This window comes from Microtus pennsylvanicus, chromosome 3 (genome assembly GCF_037038515.1).
Source record: "Microtus pennsylvanicus isolate mMicPen1 chromosome 3, mMicPen1.hap1, whole genome shotgun sequence".
Lineage (NCBI taxonomy): Eukaryota > Metazoa > Chordata > Mammalia > Rodentia > Cricetidae > Microtus > Microtus pennsylvanicus.
The window spans coordinates 55,853,935-55,874,841 of record NC_134581.1 but is presented as its reverse complement, the minus strand read 5'-3'; positions in this window follow the sequence as shown (position 1 = coordinate 55,874,841).

The window sequence follows — 20,907 nt, the reverse complement described above, 5'->3', positions numbered from 1 at the left end:
CCTTCCCTGCCACTGTGACTGCCATGCCACGCCTTCCCTGCCACTGTGACTGCCATGCCTTCCCTGCCACTGTGACTGCCATGCCACGCCTTCCCTGCCACAGTGACTGCCATGCCTTCCCTGCCACTGTGACTGCCATGCCATGCCTTCCCTGCCACTGTGACTGCCATGCCTTCCCTGCCACTGTGACTGCCATGCCACACCTTCCCTGCCACTGTGACTGCCATGCCTTCCCTGCCACTGTGACTGCCATGCCACACCTTCCCTGCCACTGTGACTGCCATGCCTTCCCTGCCACTGTGACTGCCATGCCACACCTTCCCTGCCACTGTGACTGCCATGCCACGCCTTCCCTGCCACTGTGACTGCCATGCCTTCCCTGCCACTGTGACTGCCATGCCTTCCCTGCCACTGTGACTGCCATGCCACGCCTTCCCTGCCACTGTGACTGCCATGCCACGCCTTCCCTGCCACTGTGACTGCCACGCCTTCCCTGCCACTGTGACTGCCACACCTTCCCTGCCACTGTGACTGCCATGCCTTCCCTGCCACTGTGACTGCCATGCCACGCCTTCCCTGCCACTGTGACTGCCACGCCTTCCCTGCCACTGTGACTGCCATGCCATGCCTTCCCTGCCACTGTGACTGCCATGCCATGCCTTCCCTGCCACTGTGACTGCCACGCCTTCCCTGCCACTGTGACTGCCATGCCACGCCTTCCCTGCCACTGTGACTGCCATGCCATGCCTTCCTGCCACTGTGACTGCCACGCCTTCCCTGCCACTGTGACTGCCATGCCACGCCTTCCCTGCCACTGTGACTGCCACGCCTTCCCTGCCACTGTAACTGCCATGCCACGCCTTCCCTGCCACTGTGACTGCCATGCCATGCCTTCCCTGCCACTGTGACTGCCATGCCTTCCCTGCCACTGTGACTGCCACGCCTTCCCTGCCACTGTGACTGCCACGCCTTCCCTGCCACTGTGACTGCCATGCCACGCCTTCCCTGCCACTGTGACTGCCATGCCATGCCTTCCCTGCCACTGTGACTGCCACGCCTTCCCTGCCACTGTGACTGCCACGCCTTCCCTGCCACTGTGACTGCCACGCCTTCCCTGCCACTGTGACTGCCATGCCACGCCTTCCCTGCCATTGCGACTGCCATGCCACGCCTTCCCTGCCACTGTGACTGCCATGCCTTCCCTGCCACTGTGACTGCCATGCCTTCCCTGCCACTGTGACTGCCATGCCACGCCTTCCCTGCCACTGTGACTGCCATGCCCCGCCTTCCCTGCCACTGTGACTGCCACGCCTTCCCTGCCACTGTGACTGCCATGCCTTCCCTGCCACTGTGACTGCCATGCCACACCTTCCCTGCCACTGTGACTGCCACGCCTTTCCTGCCACTGTGTCTGCCACGCCTTCCCTGCCACTGTGTCTGCCACGCCTTCCCTGCCACTGTGACTGCCATGCCTTCCCTGCCACTGTGACTGCCACGCCTTCCCTGCCACTGTGACTGCCATGCCACGCCTTCCCTGCCACTGTGACTGCCATGCCACGCCTTCCCTGCCACTGTGACTGCCATGCCACGCCTTCCCTGCCACTGTGACTGCCACGCCTTCCCTGCCACTGTGACTGCCATGCCTTCCCTGCCACTGTGACTGCCATGCCACACCTTCCCTGCCACTGTGACTGCCACGCCTTTCCTGCCACTGTGACTGCCATGCCACGCCTTCCCTGCCACTGTGACTGCCATGCCTTCCCTGCCACTGTGACTGCCATGCCTTCCCTGCCACTGTGACTGCCATGCCACACCTTCCCTGCCACTGTGACTGCCACGCCTTTCCTGCCACTGTGACTGCCATGCCACGCCTTCCCTGCCACTGTGACTGCCATGCCTTCCCTGCCACTGTGACTGCCATGCCATGCCTTCCCTGCCACTGTGACTGCCATGCCTTCCCTGCCACTGTGACTGCCATGCCACGCCTTCCCTGCCACTGTGACTGCCATGCCTTCCCTGCCACTGTGACTGCCATGCCACACCTTCCCTGCCACTGTGACTGCCATGCCTTCCCTGCCACTGTGACTGCCATGCCACACCTTCCCTGCCACTGTGACTGCCATGCCACGCCTTCCCTGCCACTGTGACTGCCATGCCTTCCCTGCCACTGTGACTGCCATGCCTTCCCTGCCACTGTGACTGCCATGCCACGCCTTCCCTGCCACTGTGACTGCCATGCCACGCCTTCCCTGCCACTGTGACTGCCACGCCTTCCCTGCCACTGTGACTGCCATGCCTTCCCTGCCACTGTGACTGCCATGCCACACCTTCCCTGCCACTGTGACTGCCATGCCACGCCTTCCCTGCCACTGTGACTGCCACGCCTTCCCTGCCACTGTGACTGCCATGCCATGCCTTCCCTGCCACTGTGACTGCCATGCCATGCCTTCCCTGCCACTGTGACTGCCACGCCTTCCCTGCCACTGTGACTGCCATGCCACGCCTTCCCTGCCACTGTGACTGCCATGCCATGCCTTCCTGCCACTGTGACTGCCACGCCTTCCCTGCCACTGTGACTGCCATGCCACGCCTTCCCTGCCACTGTGACTGCCACGCCTTCCCTGCCACTGTGACTGCCATGCCACGCCTTCCCTGCCACTGTGACTGCCATGCCTTGCCTTCCCTGCCACTGTGACTGCCATGCCTTCCCTGCCACTGTGACTGCCACGCCTTCCCTGCCACTGTGACTGCCACGCCTTCCCTGCCACTGTGACTGCCATGCCACGCCTTCCCTGCCACTGTGACTGCCATGCCATGCCTTCCCTGCCACTGTGACTGCCATGCCTTCCCTGCCACTGTGACTGCCACGCCTTCCCTGCCACTGTGACTGCCACGCCTTCCCTGCCACTGTGACTGCCACACCTTCCCTGCCACTGTGACTGCCACGCCTTCCCTGCCACTGTGACTGCCATGCCACGCCTTCCCTGCCATTGCGACTGCCATGCCACGCCTTCCCTGCCACTGTGACTGCCATGCCATGCCTTCCCTGCCACTGTGACTGCCATGCCTTCCCTGCCACTGTGACTGCCACGCCTTCCCTGCCACTGTGACTGCCACGCCTTCCCTGCCACTGTGACTGCCACGCCTTCCCTGCCACTGTGACTGCCACGCCTTCCCTGCCACTGTGACTGCCATGCCACGCCTTCCCTGCCATTGCGACTGCCATGCCACGCCTTCCCTGCCACTGTGACTGCCATGCCATGCCTTCCCTGCCACTGTGACTGCCACGCCTTCCCTGCCACTGTGACTGCCATGCCTTCCCTGCCACTGTGACTGCCATGCCACGCCTTCCCTGCCACTGTGACTGTCTGTCTGGAATTGTAAGCCAAAAATCTCTTCCTTTTATATGTTGTTTTTGGTCATGGTGTTTCATCACAAGAACGGATAATACATATGACAAATACCTATAAAATTTATGTCTTATTTAACAGATCTAAGTCTCAAGGCAATTGTCAGCATTTTCTCCAGTGTTAACAATTTTAGTGAGTTTCACTCTAACCCCCACCCTGACCCCAGTTTGGATGTATTTTATTTTTAAATTTTACAACTGATGACACATTCGTTAGTGGTTTCTAGGGAAGTGAATTACCTTCTCATTTTCTGTTCCACTCCTTTGACTGTGCCGTCTTCAGTCCCACCCCACAGTCTCTTAGGGAAGCTCAGAAGAGAGAAGGCAACATTGGCACTCAGCTGCAGCAGAAACTTGGCAACAGGAAGTCATTATTATTACCATATTATGCTACAGTGGTGTCACAGGCATTCTTAGGTCAAGCCTGAGACCTGGTGGCCCAAACTATTAAAGAGAAGAGAAGACAGTGGATTGGGAAAGGAGCTGATTCTTCAAATATACCTGTTGGAAAGTGAGCTTTATTAGGGGAGAAAAAGGGTGTTGGGGGGAGCATGCAGCTACAAGGACCAGGACCCAGCCATGAGGCAGAGGAACATGGCAGACATACAAACACCGAGAAGACTGATCAAGGTGAGAAACAGAGGAAGAGATGGCCACCGTGGAGTCTAAATGAATCTTTACTCTCAACTTTTCTCAGGTAGTTTGGTCACGGGTTTGCACAAGGAGTTCTAGGACAGGACTGTTGCTTGTGGCTCTGGATGTCTGCACTCTTTCTTGCTGAGATTTCACTCGCTATAAAACACTGAAACGGGGAAGAGCCAGGATTTGGGCCCCTGCACATCATCTGTGGCTGTTATGAAACTGACTCAGTTTGGCTCAGAAGGGGGGGGGGCAGTCTTAATTAAAGGGATATGAGACAATCCAAAGGACGAATGAGAAACTGGAGCTAACTCGCTACAATCAGAGCTTCAGAAATCTAGCTGATACTCTGGAAAGTATGGGCACAAAACCTGGGGGCCACCTTGTCTCGCTATTATTTATTTATTTATTTTATGTGTATGAGTGTTTTGTGTATACGCATCACTTCCATGCCTGCTGTCCAGGGTTTTTAGACAAGGCCATCAGATTCCTCAGGAAAGGAGTTACAGGCAGTGTGGAGAGTGGAATCCAGGCCCTCTAAAAGAGAAGTCAATGTTCAACCTCTGAACCATCTCTCCAGCCCCTGTTGCCACATTGTTTTAATAAAGTGAAAAGATGGCCAGGTGTGGAGATGCATAGCTGTTATCCAAACACTCGGGATGAAGGCTAGAGGATGAGGAGCTTAAAGCCATATTCAGCTATACAGTCATTGGAAGCCATTTGGGCTTTATAAAACCGTGCCCAAAAAACTATATCCAAAAAGTTAAAAAGAAAGCCAGGCATAGTGGCAGCACTAGGGAGGCAGGAGATTCTGAGTTCAAGGTCAGCCTGGTCTATAGAACCAAAGTCCAGGACAGCCAGGGCTACATGGAGAAACCTTGTGTACTGGCTGGTTTTGTGTGTGTCATCAGAGAGGAAGGAACCTCAGTTGAGGAAAGGCCTTTATGTAAGGCTTTTTCTCATTTAGTGATCAATGGAGGAGGAACCAGGCCACAGTGGGTGGTGCCATCCCTGGGCTGGTGGTCCTGGTTCTATAAGAGAACAGATGGGTAACCCAGGAGAAGCAAGCCAGTAAGCAGCACCCCTCCATGGCCTCTGCACCAGCTCCTGCCTCCAGTACTCTGCCCTGTTAAATTCCTGTTCTGACTTCCTTCAGAGACGGAACAGCAATGCTGGAGTGTAAGTCACATAAGCCCTCTCCTCCCCAACTTGCTGTTTGATTTTGTCATAGCAATAGAAACCCTGACTAACACATCTTGTCTTGGAAAAAAAATTAGTGCCAGGAGGTGATGGTACACACCCTTAATCCTGGCACTCAGGAGGCAGAGCCAGGCAGAACTCTGTGAGTTCAAGGCCAGTCTGGTCTACAGAGTAAGTTCCAGGACAACCAAGGCTTCACTGAGAAACCCTGTCTCAAAAACCAAAAAAAAAAAAAAAGAAAAGAAAAATAAATTAGAAAAGGTAATACTATGACTCATTAAATTCAACATTTATCTATAATATTATCATCTTAATATGTAACTGACATAATAATCATTAACATTTATTAATACTTTCTTTATTCTTTTTATGGGTCTGGAGAGACGTCTCAGTGGTTAAGAGCACACTGGCTGTTCTTCCAAAGGACCCGGATTCACTTCCCAACACCGACCTGGTGGCTCTCAATTGTCTACAACTCTAGCTGCAGGAATCCAACACCTTCTTCTGGCTTCCTCGGGCACTGGGCATGTTTGTGGTGCACAGACACACATGCGGACAAAACACTCTTACACATAAAATAAAAATAGTAAATATTTTAAAAATTGCACATGCGTGTGTGTGCGCATGTGTGTGTGTGTGGTGTTATATAGCCACTAGTGAGGTGCTCACGATCTTGTAAATAGCCTCTTACATGTAATCTAAACAATTCTCATAAAATTCATTGGGTCATTAAAAAAAGAAAAACAATTGAAGGGGGCATAGTTGGGAAGAAGAGAATCAACATGAGTGGCAGCAAGATAAAAGACAATAATGGAGCGAATATGATCTAAATACACTATAGACACACATAAAAACATCATAATGGGTTTTTTTTGTTGTTTTTTGTTTGGTTTTTGTTTGTTTGTTTGTTTGTTTTTCGAGACAGGGTTTCTCTGTAGCTTTGGTGCCCGTCCCGGAACTAGCTCTTGTAGACCAGGCTGGCCTCGAACTCCCAGATATCCACCTGCCTCTGCCTCCCGAGTGCTGGGATTAAAAGTGTGCGCCACCATCGCCCGGCTTCCTCATAATGTTTTTATATAAAATTATCATTATACAAAATTGGCATACACTAATAAAGAATTTTAAAGCAGTATTTCCCAGCTCTCCTCTAACAGCGAATCGTGTGGTTTCTGAGGATGATTCACAGTGCGTTCCAATAAGGCCTTACAACTAGACAAGAAGTCTATTCTTCAAGCCTCTTTGCCTCCGTCCCCACGGAGGAGACAGCAACAGCTAGCAGAGGGGTGGACACAGCACCCGAGCCCTGGACAGCCAATATCTCTGAAAACAGCCACTCATTTCTACAACACAAAGACGTGGAAACTGGAGCTGAACATTTGCTGCTTTAAAAGGAAACTGAAATTCGAGACTGAAGCGATGAGAAAACAAGACAGATTTTAAAATCACGACTCTGATCTTCTAATTGTCTGTATGCGATGCCATGAAATGAAGGGGTAGGGTTGGTGATGGCTCAGTGGTAACGGTGGGTAATGGAGCTCGCTGCCAAGCAACCGAAGTTTCATCCCCAGGGCCCATGTAAAGTAGGAGAAAATCAACTCCAACTCCATAAAGTTGTCCTCCGACCTCCACTTGTTTTAAATGAAGGAGGAATTTGCTCATACATTCTTAAGCAGGCTGCGACATGTATACACACAACACACACACACATTTTTGTATCATGTTCAGAATCTTGCACTAAAAATTCAAAATCAAAACTCGTCATGGCCAGTGTGATGGCTTCGTAGACAAATATGTCTGCTGCCCAACAACTTGTATTCACCCACAGACCCACAACATGGAAGTAAAGAGCTGACTCTTGAATGTTGTTTCCATCTTCCACAAATCCTCAGGGGCACATGTGCACGTGCACGCACACACACGCACACACACACACACACACACACACACACACACCAGGCAAAAACCTCTTCCTATTCTGCAATGGTGGAGCACACATGTAGCACCAACATCCAGGAAGCTGTGCCTGAAGAATCAAGTTTCAGGCTAACTAGGCTTCATCACAAAAACCTTAAATTCTTCTTCCATTATTAGGAAAAGCTGTGATTGTTTGAAGTTGGTCTTTTAAGATATACCTTCAAAGTCCACAGCTCATGGCTTCAGATAAGCTCAAAGTAAAAAATCAGAAAGGACACAAGGAAATCAGTAATAGATTATAAGATAAAGGAGCAGAAACAACAGAAAAACACATTCCCCAAACACAAGATAATAGAAGAATGCAAAGATATCTTTAAATAAATTACTCCAGAATGTTCAAGGGAGAGTCACCTTGGGGCAACTATTCGAAGCACGCTAAGGAAGCAAGACCAGAAATGAATTCAAGGTCATCCTCAGCCTAGCTCAGGTTGCAGCCGGCTTAGTCACAGAGACCCTGTCTCAGTGAAGCACAACCAGATAAAGAAATAGAAAAGTTTTGTTGTTTTCTGTTTCATTTTTTTAACATGAGTAAAAAAACAAACAAAAAGCAGAAGGCCAGTTTTCAGCATAGTATGCATGGACAGTCCCAGGTCCTCAGGAGGCTGAAAAAGGTTGGGTTGAGCCCAGCAGGTTGAAAGCTGCCTGGGCAGCATATTGAGGTCTCGTATTAAGCAAAGTAAAGCAAAATAAAGCAAAACAGAGTGACAAAGGAAGCTAGGAAGAGGAGGTATTTGCAGAAGTAGTGAGTGAATTTTTCATTGTGTAGTCCTGTGTTATTTTTAGCTGTGCTGTTTTTATCAATAAAGTCTCAGGAGCCAGATGCTAAGGTGAAAACCGGCCAACTAAGAGCGGCCTAGAGAGCACCCAGCTACTTCCTCCTCCATCAACATTGTCCCAGAAAGAGCTTTTTCCTACACTGGCTCAGTCAAAAACTCTTCCAACCTAATGTCCCTCCTTTCTACTTCCTGTGACTCTCTCTCTCTCTTCTTCCTCCTGACAGCTACTCTCTATGGCTTTTCAACTGTTTGCTTGCTCTGCCTCTCCACCTATGGCTGATTTTATTTAATCCTGTTTACATTATTTAAGCAGAAAACTCTTGGATTAAAGGTATGTGCTAGGCCGGGCAGTGGTGTCTTTAATCCTAGTCTGGTCTACAGAGCAAGTTCCAGAACAGGATCCAAAGCTACAGAGAAACCCTGTAGCTTTCTCGTATCTCCCCCCCCCCCCCCAAAAAAAAAGGTGTATGCTGGGACTGAGCCACACCACAGTTAGAAGCAAGTTCCTCCAGTAAACAATGCAATCTTGGGGTTCACATTGTGATCAAATATCCTGAAACAGTCCTGGCTGTCCTGGAACTCACTCTGTAGACCAGGCTGACCTCAAACTCAGAGATCCCACTGCCTCTGCCTCCTGAATACTGGGATTAAGGCATGTGCCACCACTACTTGGCAAGCAATTGTTTTGAAGTTTTCATTAATGTGTGTGTATGTGTGGGGGAGGATGTGCCATAGTGCTTATATGCAGACGTCAGAGAACAACACGGGCAAGAAGCTTCTCTCCTTTCACCACTTGGATACTGGGAATTGAACTCAGATTGCCAGGATCAGAGAGAGCAGCAAGTCCATCTATCCAATAAACCATCTCGCCACTACAGCTGCCCCCAACAAAATAGTATAAAACCTGGTTTTTCTACTTGAAAAAAGCCTACCCACCCAAGCAGACGAAGTAACACACTCTCATTTTAAAGTCAAAGAGAAAAATTTCAAAACCACCAGAAAGATGACAAAGCTTATCCCCCAAAGGATACAGGACCACTATTTGATTGACAGTGAACTTCTCATGGATAAATAGGTCCACAGGCAACTAAGGACTGTCAGCTCCAAGAGGAGACAGTAGCCGAATGCTGGACTCATCTATACTCTCACCTAGACATTTCCAGACACACAAAGGTGGGTTTGTTCACTTTTATAAGGTCTCACTAAAAGAACTGTTAAACGATACACTCAGGAAGAAAGAATGGAACTCCAAAGGAAAACATGGGGTCAAAACAAACCAGGAAATACTGGTAGGTCACAAAGAACAGAAAGAGGGCTTAGTCAACCAAGTGGTAATGTGTTAGGAATTAAAATGAAGGGGGGTGGTGGTAGAACTTCAACAGGCAGCTGTAAAATTGCCCCATGATGCCAAGTTATAAGTATTTAATGAGGAAATTATGGTTTTCAGTAATTATTCATTTTCACAAAATTATGTTCTACCAATTTTTAAAAATATGTCTTTGGGCAAATCACTCTGTCTCTACCTCCATCTCAAAGGACTGTTGACTGCTGTAATAAAAAAAAAAAAACTACTGCATGAGAGAAAGACGCCATGTAACAGAGCTCACGTTGAGGGGTTTTTTTGTTTCGTTTTTTTTTTAACCGGGGGAAAGAGAATGGGAAAAGAGGGGAGGAGAGGGAGGTCTCTGGGGACAGGAATGGCAGAATAAAAAGTGGGGGCAAGGTCCACCTTTTAAAAGGGAAAGTAGCAAATGGGCACAGGAGGTGTTCTTAGTGACTATAGATGAGGATGTATCCTGTCAGGACCCCAGGGCAGGCCAGTGCAGATGCCTGAATACAAACATTCCCCCCTTTTGTTTATTATAAAAAGGTGAGGTGGGGGGCTGGAGAGATGGCTCAGTGGTTAAGAGCATTGCCTGCTCTTCCAAAGGTCATGAGTTCAATTCCCGGCAACCACATGGTGGCTCACAACCATCTGTAATGAGGTCTGGTGCCCTCTTCTAGCCTGCGGACACACACACAGACAGAATATTGTATACATAATAAATAAATATTTTAAAAAAAAAGGTGAGGTGGGGATGAGGATGCCATGTTCTTGAGACTGCTTCCTTCTGACCTGAGGGGCATTGTTCATCTTGGCGGTGGGGTGAGAAAGTTGGGGTACTGGCCATGTCTTGGAGTATCTGGCTGTTTCACTTCATTGTCCAGGCTCTATGGAACCATCAGGCACAGCTTGGATATAGCAAAACGCTCTCCGAGGTTGCTCCAAGTCAGTTCCCTAGGGCTTAAGGCACCTGATCCTTTCCCATTCACAGCATCACCTGGACATGTTTAGTGGTCTTGTGCCTCCAGTTCTGTGACCAACAGCTGGTAGTTCTGCAACAACAGCTGATTAGGAATGGTCAGTGGAGCTCCAAAAACATCCCAATGGGAGCAAGTCACACCATGTAACAAGGCTCATATAGGAGGTTTGTTGGAAGAGAAGAGAGAAAGGGCAGAGAGAGAGGCAGAGACTGGTCCCTGGGGACAAGAGTGGTGGGAGAGAGAGAGAGAGAGAGAGAGAGAGAGAGAGAGAGAGAGAGAGAGAGAGAGAGACAGAGAGAGACAGAGAGAAAGTGGGAGAGAGAGAGGGAGAGACAAAGAGAAGGGAAAGAGAGAGCAAGAGAAAAAGAGAGGGAAAGAGAGAAAGGGGGGGGAGGTGGGCAAGGCCCACCTTTTAAAGGGGAAGGTAGCAAATGCGCGTAGGAGGAGCTCTTAGGGACTACAGCTGAGGATGTGTCCTCTCAGGACCCCAAGGGCAGGCCAGTGCAGATGCCTGAATACTAACATTGGCTATAAAGGAGTAAAAAGAGTTATCACTGGTTTGTGATGCATCTTAAAACCCTTAGTGGTAGGGTTTATGGTGTTTATAATTCACCCAAAGTGCAAACAGGAAAAGAAGAAGAAGGGAGAAAAGAAGAGGAAGAAGAAGAAAGGAAGGAAAGAAGGAAGGAAGGAAGGAAGGAGGGAGGGAGGGAGGGAGGGAAGGAAGGAAGGAGGGAAGGAAGGAAGGAAGGAAGGAAGGAAGGAAGGAAGGAATCAGCAGTCTCTGTTTATAAGCCTTTTGTGGGGCAGGGGTTTAAGATACGGTCTTACTTTATAGACCAGGCTGTCCCGCAACACCCCACCCTACCCACTAGTGATCCTCCTCACTCAGCTTCCCAAGTACTGGGACTACAGGCACACATCAAATGCCCAGTTTATTGCAGTGCTGGGGATAGAGTCCAAGGCTTTATATGTGCCAGCACTCTGTCAATTGAGTCATGGTCCCATTCCTTCAATAGGATTTTTATGGGTTTTGTTCTCAATTTTGAAAACAAACAAATAGAATGCTTTAAATTAAACCCTTTATAGTTATCTAATCTGAATGTGCTTTCTTTCATAATTAGTTGGGGGTGAGTATGAAAAACATTTTAAGTCTTTCTTTTTCTTTTCTTTTTCATTCTCTTTCTTTCTCTCTTTTTTTCTTTTCTTTTTTTTTTTTTTTGAGAGAGAGAGAGTTTCTCTGTGAAATAGTCCTGGCTGTCCTGGAACTCGTTTTGTAAACCAGGCTGTGTTGTGGGATTTCAATCCCTTTAGCCATTGACTTTTGAGGATTACCAACCCTAGGGCACGGTCTTGACTGGGGGCATGACAACTTTTAAATTGAGAGAGAGGGTCTCTTGCTTTTTCTCTCACACTTCCTTGGGTGGTAAAGACTGGGTCAGGTGGCATGAAGTGGCATGCAGTCAGTCCCCAGCTCCTTTGGCCCCAGCTCCATGAGTCTGTTTTCCCCATAGCACCCCTCAATAACTTGATAAATATAAATAAATAAATAAATATATATATCTTTATGGTTCACACTTCAGGCTGGCCTTTAGCTCACAGAGATCCGCCTGCCTCTGCCTCCTGAGTGCTGGGATGAGTGCTGGGATTAAAAGCATGCACCACCACTGCCTGGCTTTGTTTTCTAAACTGAGTTCTATAGAACATCAGGATCCTTTTAGTAAGTTAAACTGTCATATATAATTTCTTTTTGCAGATTTATAATGTATTAACCTACTGTTATGGGGTTCCTATTGCTGTAAAGAGACTCCATGATCACAGCAACTCTTATATAGAAAAAACATTTAGGGGCTGGAGAGACAGCTCAGTGGTTAAGAGCATTGCCTGCTCTTCCAAAGGTCCTGAGTTCAATTCCCGGCAACCACATGGTGGCTCACAACCATCTGTAATGATGTCTGGCGCCCTCTTCTGGCCTGCAGACATACACACAGACAGAATATTGTATACATCATAAATAAATAAATATAAAAAAAACATTTAGTTGGGGTAGCTTACATTTTCAGAGGTTAATCCATTATCATCATGGTACGACATGGTGATGTGCAAGCAGACCTGGTGCCGGAGAAGGATCTGCCTGTATCTTGACCCACAGACAACAGGAAGTGATCTGACACACTGGGCATCTCTTGAGCATAGGAGACCTCAAAGTCCACCCCCAGAGTGGCAGACACACTTTCTCCAACAAGACCACACCTACTCCATTAAAGCCATACCTCCTAATAGTGCCACTCCCCAGTGAGTTTATTGGGGCCAATTACATTCAAACCACCACATCTACCAAAGACAACTCTTTCAGCAATCAATCTCTCCCGGTCCCTCTCTGTCTGTCTCTGTACCTGCCTCTCTCAGACAGGATCTCATGTAACCCATGTTGAACTCTATCTAACTCCTAGACAACAGAGAATGATCTTAAACTCTTGATCCTCCTGGCTTCACCTCCCCAGTGCTGGAATGACAGACATTAACTACTATCCCTGGCTTTATGAAAAGCTCGGGATTAAGTCCAGGGCTTTGTGCATGCCGGGCAAGCGTTTACCAAGTGAGTTACATCATAGGCTCTCTTCCAGAAATTTCTTTTTTTATATAAAGACATTATTATTATTATTATGTGTTCTGAGGTGGGAGCATGTGTGTGCCACAGAGTGCATGTGGGGGTCAGAAGACAACCTTGTGAAATACATTTACTTCTTTCTTTCTTTGTGTGGTTCTGGGAGTAAATCCAAGTAGTCAGGATTGCTGGGCAAGCACCTTCACCTTTTACCTCCGAGGCCACCTCAACCTCCCTTTCCAGAAATTTCTATGAGTAATTCAGTGTTTTCCATTATTAGTTGACCACACTTGGTTTTTTTTTTAAAGTAACACCTATTAACATCATTTACCACATCCATGCAACATCCTTTAGAAAATGCTTGATTGGAGAGACAGAATTTATCTACTTCAGATGGACTTTCCATAAATATTACTACTCTCAACCAAAAGAAAGGGGCTTCATTGTATCCTGTTAAAAGTATAAGCTACTAAGACAGTGGTGGTGCACACCTTTAATCCCAGTACTCAAGAGACAGAAGCAGGTGGATCTCTGTGAGTTTGAGGCCAGCCTGGTCTACAAGAGCTAGTTCCAAGACAGGCTCCAAAGCTACAGAGAAATCCTGTCTCGAACCTCCAACCCCCCAAAAAAGTATATACTTAGTCAAATGCCTAAAGAATTTCATTTGGTGTTTGAGATTATCTCAGTTTCGATGGTTTTATTCTTTTTCTTTGAATGTGGTTATCAGCCAAATGACAGTAACCTACGGACTTGACAAAAACAAACCACACCACCTTTTAAATCTCCATTTTTTTTCAATGTAGGGGATAAGAGGCAGTTTGGACCTCCTGTGAGAACTGAAGGACAGTGCCCACGGAAGCACTGACTACGCTGGAGAACACTGGCCTGGTGACAATGCCATTCCTCTAGGGTAATGCTGTCCACAGGGTGCTAAACAGAAGTGATCACAGCGCTCAGCCAGGTCATGCAAGCAGTGCTACTTGAGCTCAGACCCAACCAGAGCTAATGCTTATTTCCAGAACTTAAAATTATTTTAACAATTTTAAGGGCACTCAAGGAGCACTCAGGTGACATGACCCAGGCTTGGAGAAAAGGGCAGGTGGGAGGATCAAAAGAAAACACAAACTATCACCTACCTCAGAAGGTTGACAGAAAACCAATAGTCACCTAGGAAATGATAGCCAGTGTTGCTGTCTAGAGAGGGATGAGCCCTGCACTGTTAGAGAAATGTAATCTTCCCTCCCCAACATTTACTTCTCTGGTGTGTGTGTGTGTGTGTGTGTGTGTGTGTGTGTGTGTGTATGTGTGTGTCTTTATGTTCACTTGCGGTGTGCACATATGAGGTCAGAGAACAAATTTTGATAGTTGATTCTGTCCTTCCATCATATAAGTTCCAGGGATGGAACTCAGGTCATCAAACTTGGCAGCAAGCACTTACCCCCCTGAACCATCTCCCTGGCTTGAGAGAGACATCTAAACACATGATGGTAAAAGTCACAAAAACTCACTCACAGAATGAAGAGCAGGTAAATACCCTCAAAATGACCAGAATTAAAAATAGACAAAGCCAAAGAAAGCACAGAATTGAATGAAAGACAGAAGATTCATTATAGGCCAAGAAACCATAAAAAGAACAAAATAAGATAACCAATCTAAGTTGCACATAACAGGATGATAAGCCTGAATGGAATCAGCTGTGTCCGCCGAAAAGCACTTCGATTGCTTACAAGGCTGAATTAGACAACAGGAGCTGTTTCTGAACTCAGAAATAGATTTCGAAAAACAAAAAAACCCAAAGAGTTCCCTCTGCCAGTGCTCAGCCATATGCAGTGGTGGAACATTTCCAGAAGACAGGTAATTCTCTCAAAGTGCAGGGTGTACAGACCACTGTATTAAAACTAGTTCCCTTTGTCTCAAAGTGCAGGGTATACAGACCACTGTATTAAACTAGTTCCCTTTGTCTCAAAGTCAGGGTGAACAGACCACTGTATTAAACTAGTTCCCTTTGTCTCAAAGTGCAGGGTTTACAGACCACTGTATTAAACTAGTTCCCTTTGTCTCAAAGTGCAGGGTTTACAGACCACTGTATTAAACTAGTTCCCTTTGTCTCAAAATGCAGGGTTTACAGACCACTGTATTAAACTAGTTCCCTTTGAAAAATCATCCTGAGAAGAAAACTGTACAAGAGCAAAAAGCTGAGCACAGGACGTCTGTGGCTGTGTCATAATGACATGGGGTGGGGGGGTACCAGGACTGGAGGGGTTGCTCAGCAGAGGACCCAGGCTGAATTCTCAGAACCCACACAGTGGCTCACAGCCATCTGTTGTTCCTTCCCAGGGGACCTGACACCTTCTTCTGGCTTCTGCAGGCACTGCATGCATACGGTACATATACATGTTTAAACAAAACACTCAGATATTCATACATGTAAAATAAAAATCAATAAATTCTCAAAACTGAGCAAGAAGAAAGTACTCAAGAATAGGAGACGGGCTTACAAAATATATCAGTGGGTAAAGGCACACTCTGCAAAGCCGATGACCTGAGTTCAATCCCCAGGGCCCATGCAGGAAAGGAGAGAACCGACTTCTTCACGTTGTCCTCTGACCTCCACATGCATGTTCCTTTCCTTCTCAAAATAAGTGAATGTGATACAAATGTTCTAAAAGGGACAGGAGACAGGTAGACTAAATCATGGTTTCTAAACAACACAAATAACAAGTATGACAAGGTGTGCTCAGTGACAGGACCCGCGTGGACCTGTGTCCTCTTCCATTTACCCTGGGGCTCACGATGGCTCTCAGGCCTCTCCTGTTGACCTCCTTACTATGAAGCCTTTCCCCAGGCCTACTGTGGAGAACACTCCAGGAGGGAGATTCTTTGCTAAAAGCAGGAGGACCCGACTAAGAAAGAGCTCCGGTGCACCTCCCTCCTCACCCTGCCCGAGCTTGGCTTAATCACTTCCCTCTCCTACTGCACAGAAAAAGAAGTTGGCCAAGAAAGAGGCCCCAGGATGATTCCGGAAAATCAGAAACTTAAGTGCTTTCCACGGTCCCCTGGGAACCCACTTGTTTCTAGAAGTTGTCTTCCCCATCTCAACTTCCAGAGCACTTGTGTTGTTTCTGTTTTTCAAGATAGGGGTCTCTATAGCTTTGGAGTCTCTCCTGGAACTAGCTCTTGTAGCCCAGGTTGGCCTCGAACTCACAGGGATCCACCTGCTTCTGCTTCCCGAGCGCTGGGATTAAACACGTGCGCCACCATTGCCCCGCGATTTTTTTTCAAAATTATTTATTTATTATGTATACAATATTCTGTCTACATGTATGCCTGCAGGCCAGAAGAGGGTGCTAGACCTCATTACAGATGGTTGTGAGCCACCATGTGGTTTCTGGGAATTGAACTCAGGACCTTTGGAAGAGCAGGCAATGCTCTTAACCGCTGAGCCATTTCTCCAGCTCTGCTTTGGTTTTATTCAGAGTTCCCTGAGCAAGATTTGTACCATGGGTCACTTCCTCTGTAACCTTTGAAAGGTACCGGATGACTGATTGTCCTCCGCTGAAAGAATAAATTCGTGGGGCTTGCATGGAACTTGTCTTTCTGTGTTTCTTCAAACCACTGATGAGACTTAATGATCCAGCAGATGCTGGGGACATTGCCCAGTGGTAGAATGCCAGCATGTGAAAGTCACCGGGTTTAGTCTCCAGCTTTGCTGTCTTTGTGTGTTCCCCTTCTATTCCAAGAAAGAAGTTTGTGAAAAAATTGCCACTTTTTCTCAGGTCTGTTCCATACCACCTCTGTCATGTGGGATCGAGAAAACAAAGCTCTTGAGTATAAAAATAAATAAATAAATAACGCAAATAATTGTCATTCTTTAACAATCATGGTGTAAGCCTGGGGGTGGGGTATTCAACAATAGAATGCTTGTGTAGAACATGTAAGGCCCCGAGTTCAGTTCTGAGCACTGATGAATGAAGAGAAGGAGGAGGAAGAAACAACCTTAGTGTTAAACTACAGCTATTGACCCAGAAATCTGTCCATCACATATTCTGAATGAAAATAGCAGCTACAGGGCCAAAGAGATAATTCAGTAGTTAAGAGCATGTGCTGTTCTTCCAAAAGATCCCAGTTCAGTTTCTAGCACATTCAACAGACTGCTCACAACTGCCCATAACTCCAGCTCCAGGGTATCTGATGCCCTCTTCTGGCCTCCTTAGGTACCTGCACTCACATGCATATGCCCCAGTCCCCTACACTACAACACACACACACACACACACACACACACACACACACACACAATAAATAAATAAATAAATAAATAAATAAATAAATAAAATAACTTTTGGGCAGGGTATGGTGGCACATGTGTTTAGTAGCACTGGAGAGGCGGGGCAGGACAATCTCTGTGAGTTTAAGGCCACGGGGAGACCTTATCTTTAAACAACTACAAAAAAAAATCTCAAAATACAGCAATTACAGAAATACTTGTAAATTGTAATCCTATGGATGGAAAGCTATGGCCATACTGTGTGCATACACTCTATGGAGATTATTCTGGGGGATGGGACTTCAGGGGAATTTGCATTTCCTTCCTATACTTTATCTTGAGTAAAAACATTAGTCATGAGAGATATAAAGACCCTAAGCCTTAGTGGGGTAGTGTTGGCGCAAACCTTTAATTCCAGCACTCTGGAGGCAGAGGAAGATGGATCTCTGTGAGTTCGAGGCCAGCCTGGTCTGTAAGAGCTAGTTCCAGGACAGGCTCCAAAGCTACAGAGAAACCCTGTCTCAACAAACAAACAAAAGAGACCCTAAGGCCTAAAGCTGCCATATCAGTCCACAAGCTCCCAGACACCTGTCTGCTCCATTCCTGCCATTTGCCTAGCAATAAGCTTAAGGGATGGAACCATCTGTAAACCAATGCCCAGACAGGTTTTTCCATGTAGCAGCCCTAGCTGTCCTGAAACTCACTCTGTAGACCAGGCTGACCTTAAACTCACAGAGATCCAGCTGCCTCTGCCTCTCAAGTTTTCAGGTTAAAGGTGTATGCCACCAACACCTGGTCCCTAAATGTTTTTATCTTACTTTTTTTTATTAGCTCCCTAATGTCTGCAATAGACTTCCCACACCAGAAGACTGTGATGGGGGCTCCTTGAGGCAGCCCATACAGTGAGCAGTGCACAAAGTGGCTGGCTGGCAGCTGAGAGTCCTTGCTGTCGCAGTTCTGCCTATGACAGTGATAGAGGAGGAGGCCGCTAATGATTTCTAGCTATTGTTTTTGTTTATTTATGATTTGTTGTTTGAGACAGGGTCTCATGTAGCCCAGGCTGGCCTCAAACTCACTATGTAGCCAAGGATGACCTTAACTTCTAATCCTTCTGCATCCATCTTCCCAGTGCTGGGATTATAAATATGGGCCAACACACCCACATTTATGGGGTTCTGGGGATCCAACTCAGGGCCTTGTGTGTGCTAGGCAAGCACACTACATCCTTAGGAATCCCCCCTCCCCCTTTGGTTTTTCAAGACAGGGTTTCTCTGTGTAACAACTCTGGCTGTCCTAGAACTCGCTTTGTAGACGAGGCTAGCCTTGAACTCACAGAGGTCCACCTGCCAGCCGTGTGCTTCTATACCCAGCAGCAACGCCCTTCTTAAAGAGGTTTATTGTCTTTATAACGGGCATTGCTTTTATTAGCACAACAAAGCTCTTTTTATTTATTAAATTTTTCATTGGCTGAAGGTAGTAGCTTCAGAGTTGCTAGTCATGGACAGCTTTGAACCTCGGCTCCTCCGAACTCCATCTCTCCAGTGTGTGGACTTTAGGCGTGTGCCACCCCTCCCACCTAGTTCATGCAGTGGCAGGGATGGACCCCAGGACTTTGTGCATGCTAGGCAAGCACTCTACCAGCTGAGCCAGTGTCAACTCATTTTGTCATTACTTTTTTTTTCTTTTTTGGTTTTTGAGACAGGGTTTCTCTGTGTATCTCTGGCTGTCCTGGAACTCACTCTGTAGACCAGGCTGGCCTCAAACTCACTGAGATTTGCCTGTCTATGCCTCCCTGAGGGCTGGGATTAAAGGCATGTGTCACCACCACCTGGCTTGTCATTACTTTTGATAGAAGTATTGACTTCTATCATAGTTTTGAACAATGTGTATTAGTCAAATACTGAAACAGAACAGCTCTTTGTGAAAGAAAGTTGTATTATCCTGATTGTGATGGTTTAAAGAGCATTGGAGGCTTGGGAGATGATGGGTCAGTGAATAAAAGCATTTGATGCAAGCCTGAAGACATGAGTTCAAATCCCTAGCACTCATGCAAGAAAGTAAGTAAGGCTGCTTATACATTTGTAACCACAGTGCTAGGGATGGGGCAGAAAATGGAGGATCCAGGATGCTGGCTGCCAGCCTAGCTCCAAGTTTACTAACAGACTCCATCTGATAGGAATAAAGCCGAAAGTGACAAAGAAGACAAGACTTCTTCTGGCATCTGCGCACTCTGGAATGCATGCACACGCGTGCGCACACACACACACACAATTGCACTGTTAATGGTGCAATTTATTATTGTCCATCAATTACATCTCAACCATTTAACAATGCAATTGTTGAGTTTGGGTCCTTTAAAAACTGGAATGCCTTGGTCGAAAGGGGGAGCTGTTGTGCCCCACAAGCTAGTAATGCGATTTTCCTACTTGGGTTTTCATTGTATGCCTGGACTGTTGCTCCTAAACTGCTCTCAGATGACAGACTTCGTGTTTACAGGAACTCAAGAAGGCAATTAAATAATTATAGGCATGAAAAGGGAGGCAAATGGACATGCCACGTTCTAGATTAGCACCAGGGGCTTGGAGATAATTCCAGGCTCTCGTAAACAAGCAGCAGGGATCAGGCCACAGACAGGAAGAGGCAGCAGGACAGAACAGTTCTCAGTGCCAAGAGGAAGGGGCTCTTTGGTAGGAAGGCAGAGTAATGTTGCTGGTTTTGTGAACTGGTTGGTGTCAGTGCAAGGGCAAACACCACCTGATAAACTGACTGCGGAGCCAAAGGGAGCAGGATTGAAGTCCGAAGATGTTCCTCCAGGCTTTGACAGAGTGAGGCTTGGCCTTCACCCGCAGAGGGGAAACTGTCCCCTGTTAGCTCATCAGGACAATTTGGGCCAATTGGGTTTTTTGTTTGTTTGATTTTTCCTTTGGGTCTGTTTCCTTGCTTGCAAAATTAAATCCATAAGTCTGACTTGCCAGCTTTTTTTTTTTTAAGAATAAAAGCAAAATATTGAATAAAAACAGAAAAGGTAACAGGATTCTTTCATTTGTGGTTCCCAGATTTTGTATAAATGCCTAAAACCAAGCATGGATACTTGATATCAAAGCAGAAGCCAAACTGTCTAGGCCAGCAGTTCTCAACCTGTGGGTCTCAACCCCTTTGGAGGTTGCATACCATATATCCTGCATATAAAATATTTACATTATTATTCATAACATTAGCAAAATTACAGTTAAAAGTAGCTGACTGCGGAACCAAAGGGAGCAGGATTGAAGTCCGAAGATGTTCCTCCAGGCTTTGACAGAGTGAGGCTTGGCCTTCACCCGCAGAGGGGAACAACAAAATAATTTTTTGGTTGGGGATCACCACAACGTGAGGAACTGTATTGAAGGGTCGCAGCATTAGGAAGGTTGAGAACCACTGGTCTAGGGGAACAAGGGATTGACAGGAGTTTGGAGAGGGGAGGAGGACATATGGGAGGTGCCTTGGGGTTGCTTTTGCTGTGAAGAGACACCATGACCTCCGCAACTCTTATAAAGGAAAGCATTTAATTGGATCTGGCTTACAGTTTATTTTTATTTTTTTTTAAATATTTATTTATTATGTATACATTATTCTGTCTGTGTGTATGCCTGCAGGCCAGAAGAGGGCACCAGACCCCAATACATGGTTGTGAGCCACCATGTGGTTGCTAGGAATTGAACTCAGGACCTTTGGAAGAGCAAGCAAAGCT